This window comes from Lathyrus oleraceus, chromosome 3, assembly GCF_024323335.1.
Source record: "Lathyrus oleraceus cultivar Zhongwan6 chromosome 3, CAAS_Psat_ZW6_1.0, whole genome shotgun sequence".
In the NCBI taxonomy this organism is placed as follows: Eukaryota; Viridiplantae; Streptophyta; class Magnoliopsida; order Fabales; family Fabaceae; genus Lathyrus; species Lathyrus oleraceus.
Window position 1 is genome coordinate 7101283 of NC_066581.1, and position 6616 is coordinate 7107898.

Below are 6616 nucleotides of genomic sequence, written 5' to 3' on the forward strand. Positions count from 1 at the left end.
ACCAAATGGGTAGCAATCCAATAGACAAAAATGTCAATAGAAACCCAGAATTCCCTTGGACTTTTAGAATCAAGCAACACACAAGTGCACAATTATATTCTTGAAGAGCAAGGCATCAAATAAAGATGGCCTCATCCAAGCTTATCCATTCCATGATCTTCTTCAAATAGCACATGCCACAGATGAATTCCACAAGTCATATGTTCAAACTAACAGCTTCACAATGATCATGTTGCAGATGAATCTAGAGAGATCTTCAAAGATGTAACAGATGATGTCAAATTGTAAGCACTTGGTTCTTCAACAAGTTGACATTTGCCAAGTCCATCCGCTTAGGGAGGTTGCCTAGATTCTAAGTCCATTTGCTCAAGATCAAACCAATAGTCCACTCAATTTTTTTAGGGTTTTTGTTTTTATTATGTACATTAATGGTTAAAGACCACACAAATAAACAAAATAACACCAACAAAATATATCACACAAAATGGTCCAAATGGACAAAGTGAAAATTACATTAACATAAACAATTAGAATGATATGTATAATGGCAAATGATATAAAGTGCTAAAAGTAAATTGTATTAAAATAAAAACTTGAAATTAAAAGTTAATAGTTAGTAGGTTAGAGGTTAGTTTTGCTTTTCTTTCGCTTTTCAAGACATTCTTTGGAGAACACTCAACCCACTTATCACAAGCATGGATCCTTGAACCAAAACATCTTCCAAAGAAAGGAAAGAAGGCCAAGTTTCCACACAATACCATGAAAGAGGGGAGACTTACAATCTCACTAACTAGAATGCTTATGCCTTTTGTGTCACAAATTTAGCGCTATGTTAAGCAATCGTAATTGGACTTATGTAGAAGTCACAACTATTTGAGATCGGGCAATAGAATTTTGGTGTTAATGCATGTTAGAGACATAGTATAATGGACTATGCTTATAAAACATACCACACACAAAAAGAATATGCAAAAGGTGTGGCCTAATCTCATCCATACTCATGTCAATTTTTTAACCAACTTGCATTAGGACTTTTAGATGTCATGGGCCCAAATGGAATGAATGAAATAAGAAGAGGAATGAGATGAAGTGGGAAGGGGATGAATAAGATCATAAATTGGTCAAAGGAGGACTGTTATTAAATTAATATCATTCATTTATTTTGGGAGATGGAATGTACATTCCATTAATCCCCTAAATCCAATGATATTAACTTGACAAAGTCAAATCAACCTTGATCAAGGCCCAACAACAAGAAGCAAACTCAAACAAGTTAATACAAATGGTCAACAAAATTTAATTGGCATTTACTCAATTAAAAATAATAAAATAATGCATTTAAATCAAATATGTTTTGTCCAATTCCTAAAATCTCATCAAAACACCAAAGAAATGGCCATGAGATTTATCATAGGTCAAACAAGGTCAAAGGACCTTGGAGAAAAAATTACATAATTTTTTGACATTTAAAAATATTTTTAAACAAATAAAAACAAATGCAAAATCAATTAATTCATGAGAAATATTAATAATGATCCAAAAAATAATTTAAATTCTGAATATGAAAGAGAAAAATATTTGAATTTTTTTGGTGAAAGTCCCATATTTTTTGGATCAATATCGAATTTAATATGAATTATTGAAGAAAATGCAATGAAAATAAAAATGCAGAAAATCAAAAATACGTGGACCATCAGATCTCCCTCATTAGTTGAGGTGGCAGATCTGATGATCTAAAGCGCGCGCTCCACATAGACATGAGTCAACTGCGTGGCAAATGTGGTAATCAACACCAACGCTCAGGATTAAAACGTGAGAGGAGGATCATGTGGTGCAGAGGTTGGCCAAGTCATCGCCGGAGCCAGAGCTCCGGTCATCTTCTCCGGTGGACCTCACTGGACTGGTCAACATGAACCATCACCAAAAAGAAAAACAAGGACATGATCTTAAAGAAAAAATGATACTGAGCTCGAATCTGACCTCCATTCATTCCAATTCCAAGTATATTGAGAGATATGTGGAATTGAAAATTGAGGTACATGAACTGAGTTGCTTCGATTTGACCTCAAAGCAACTCAATCTTTGGTAGGACTTCAGACTACCAAAGAATCAATAGAATTGAGCAAGAATTTGAGAGAATCGAAGAGTTCAAAATTTCTCAAAAATACCTTCGATGGAGGTCTGAACTCGATAGATCTTGATCTTGCTTGTGCTTGGACTCACTCCACTTACTTGCAGGAGAAGAATGGAAAGGTTAAGAAACAATGGATTCCTGGAGAATTGAATTCCAAAACAGTGGAGATTCAAGCTCAAATTCAAATGAATTTATCAGGTTTATCCTATGAAAAATGAGGGTTTGCAATGGGGGATCAAAGTTGGCGTAATGGTGTCTTCATTTCTGAGCAATTGAAGCTCTATTTATAGCTTAATCATGTGATATTTGCACACTCACCTTCACTTTCCAATTTTGGCAAATGGTGATGTAATGTTGCATGGGCGCGCATAGGCCCATGAAATGATAGATTGATTGAAGATCATATGCACTGAAGTAAGCTTGGATTGCAAGGCAATTGAACATTGATGCTTGAAGATTGATCCATGCCAAATGATATCAGCCTGTTTAAGCCATGTGCAGCCTATGCATTTCTCATCCAAAATGAATGAATTTGAGCTCTTTGGAAATGTGAGATCAAGGGGAACAACTTTCATGTTCAACTCTTTTTCATTTGGAGCTTGGAACTTGGAGAAATTTGAGGTGGAAGATTGGAAAAATTTGACATATCAAAATTTTTCTAAGTGTCAAGCCATATGTCTCAATATTCCACCTTGCTTAACATTTTATATGAGCTTCAAATAAGAAAAGTGTCTTCATAAAAGTTCTAGATATTTCAAATACCTTCGAAATGGTCACCTATTTCATGTCATTTGGATTTTAAATGATAGAGTTATGCATTTTTGAAGTTTGGAAAAATCACTTGATTAATGGTATAGGTCAAATGTGACCTATAATGTAGCCTCATATCACATGCTCAAAAAAGTTGAATTAGCTCCCACTCCAAACATCAAAGTTGAATTAGACACATTTAATTTGATTATGAAACTTGTAAATCTTTCATCTCCTAAAAATTGAGCAAGTTATGGCCTTGGGAAGTTGACTTTCAAATTAGGGTTTAGACAAAATGACCTATAATGTTTCCACATAGAAGATGATTTTCCAAGAAAAACTAGCTCTAGGTCTCAACATGAAAGTTGTTTAAAATGTTATTTAGAGTAATTTTTTTTCTTGGAATCATTTTCATGTGGTGAAAATTGTAGGAGATAGGGTCTAGGGAGACCTAGTTTTGATCAAATGAATTCATCTGGCCAACCACCATCAACCAACTTGCTTATTTCCAAATATCTTGACTTTCTTGGCTCATGGTAGATAATATATGCATAAGATGATGAAATTTGAAGTGTCCCTTGAGAAATTTGATCAATGGGTGAGATAGCTTGTTGGAGAAGTTACTCAAGATACCCAGTCAAACTACGGTTTCCAAGGCAAATCACCCTCAAACTCTTGAAGAAAACTTGATCAATATAACATGTAGAGATCATTGGGACTCATATATGATGTTCATAACCATTCTTGAATCAATTCATGGTTGTGCTCTTTGTTCATGAGGGTCTCAAACCCTAGATGTGAACTTGATGTATCAAATGAGATCATGCCCTACCTACAAAAGAGTTAGACAAATACAAAGACACATTTTCGGTATTTTGATTAGTGAAATGATAAAATACAAGTATGATATAATCACAAAGTGCTTGGTGATCTCTCCCAAAACAAACCCAATGAAGGAGGGGTAAGGAGGATGCCAAGACATGATCCCAATGCTAATGCTTATGATGAAATGGCATGAGGGATCTTAGGGTCAAAATTGGGGTCTTACAGCTGCCCCTATTTAAGGGCATTCTAATTGAGGAGGTGAAGGTTAAAATCTTCGGCTTGACTCAGTAGAATGGGCTTAAATAACAACATAGAGAAACAAATTTTGGTCCCTAAGAGACCTCATGATGCATACGGTGTGAATGCAAAACTTAATGCTCTGTGGGGAAATATTGCCACAAAGGAAAAAATAACCAGAGAGACCGAAAGTCCGCAGGAGCACATTGTATTCCATAAGGAAAACTCTCTAGGGAGACAGAGACTCTAAGAGGATAAAAAGGAGTTATGCGTAGGCCAGACTACGACTTAAAACTACCGGGGAACTAGAGGGATTCCACATAAATTGGAAGGACTTAGCTGGGGAAACAACAACATTTGTAGGGGACACGAGTAAGTCAGAATAGCACTGAAGTACTCGACTCATGCAGGAGAAGCGATTTCACTAAGGAAATGCGCACTCAACTCTACTAGGGAAGAAGACTTCAACACAGGAGGAGCAGAAATCTATTATCTACTACCTGTTATTGGGTAAGGAGATAATAAAGATCTGACAGAGAGAACATCCATCATCGGTTAGGATGAACATATCAAGGATGACTCGTTGGGAATCGTCAGGATGGAGTTTTCATTACCGTTTACTGGGTAATATAGCGGGGTATTCATTACCATTAGAGATATTGACTAAATCCAAGGTAAATCATACAAGTCGAGTCGCCACCGCACTTCTGTTTATCCAAAGGAATGGTTAGAAAGCGAACAAAAACCTAAAAGTTTTATCGAATCAAAAACTAGTAAAAATGTCAGAGATCTGGGTAAGGGGGTTGGTTATGCAATGGGAAGGTTTTAAGCACCCAAAACATCCTAGGTACTCCTAGGGAGACCTTTTCACATTTGTTGTAAGGTTGGTATTTTTTGAAAATTTGTTTGTGCAAACATGATTGAAGAGATGAGAAGAGAATATACAAGTTATTTACATTTTATGTTTGGATGGATAAACCCATTGCCTACGTACCATCTTAAAAAAGATTAGGATCAAAACCTTGTAGTTCGGGGTAGAAATCTCAAAAATGAGTTGGTGAATTGATTAGTCCAAAAGCCTCAAGGTCTTTTGTCATCCAAGGGAGAAAACTCAACCTAAAACCACAAATCCACCATGTGAGGATAGCTTCAACATGCTAGTGAGGGGTTAACCCTATAATAAGCATGGAAGACTCATTGTCCATTACTAAGGATATAGGTGAGTATTGCATCTACCTCAAGGATAACTCAAACCTAATAGCTAAAGGTTATGAAAAGTTTTGATTAAGAAAGTCGCCATTGAAACCATAAAATTAGTTGAATGAGTTATATTTACTAATGAAAAGTATTTACAAAATATGGTTAAAGTTGACTTAAAAGTTCAATTCAAAATAAGTGTTACGAAAAGAGTTTGAAAATCAAAAGCATAACGATTAGGTTTCTAATGTTTGAAAAGAAGTGTTAAATGTTTGCACAAAAGCTTTGGCTTGGGTTAGAGTGGAGGGAAGAAGAAGAATGGCTAAAGACCTAATCATACAAGAGATGAGGGATAAAAAACAAGACCACAAATGGAGTTCCTCTCTTGAGATCATATTGATGATCCAAGTAGCTCCCATCCTTTGGAATATGCAAGAAAAATAATTGTAAGCTCAAGCAATCAACATAATCAAACAAGCTCTTAGAAGATCCCCAATGGCTCTTGTATCTTTCACTTTTGGATGGACATGGCAATGGTTCTTCAATTTGAGCTCTCATAGGATCCCCTAGCATAAAAGCACACACATCAAAAAGTTCTATGAAGTAAATCAAGAATGGACAAGAATAAGTTTAGAGATTTGGTCCTTCTAATCCATCTTCAACATTAGGGTCCTTTTACTCCAATTTTCATAGGGAAAGTCCTAGAAACTAAGTCCATTTGTCCATTTCTTTGCATTTGGTCCACAACAATCAAAATAAAACACAAGCACAATAATATATACAATTATATACTCAAGTGAGCAAAAGGAAAATTGCATTAACATAAACATGTGCTCAAATGAGCAAAGGAAAAAGCAAATGAATAATATGCACAAGAATAGTAAATTGCATAAATGTAAAGTGCAAGAAGTAAATGTTAATGGTTAATGGTTAGTGTTAATAGTTAGTGTGCCATAAGGAAAATTTAGCGCTATGTTAAGCAATCGTAATTGGACTTATGTAGAAGTCACAACTATCTGAGGCCGGTCAATAATAATGTAGGCAACAACACAAGTTAGAGGTCTTGATTAGTGAATCAAACTCCAACAACTTGCCATGCCAAAAAGAAAATGAGAAATGATCTTGTATTGATTTAGGTTCTTTGCATGATTTAGGAAGCACCCTATCCTTAATGCAAAGCCATTCACTTGATCCATGATCAAGATGAATTAGATTTGAATCAAGGTAGATTAAACTTCCATGTGTCAATGCTAACCACCAATCTTTAACTCATTGATCAAAAAGAAAAAGAGAAAAGAAGAAGAAGAAGATGAAGAATTAAAGTGCATTAATGGACATGGTATAAGATCATCAACAAGCATTGACCAAAGATAGAGAAGATCAAGGTCAAACAATAGCAAACAGAAGTAAAATGAAGATTAGAAGTCAAGAAACAAATAAAATATTTTTGGCATTTTTTAATATTAAAATAAA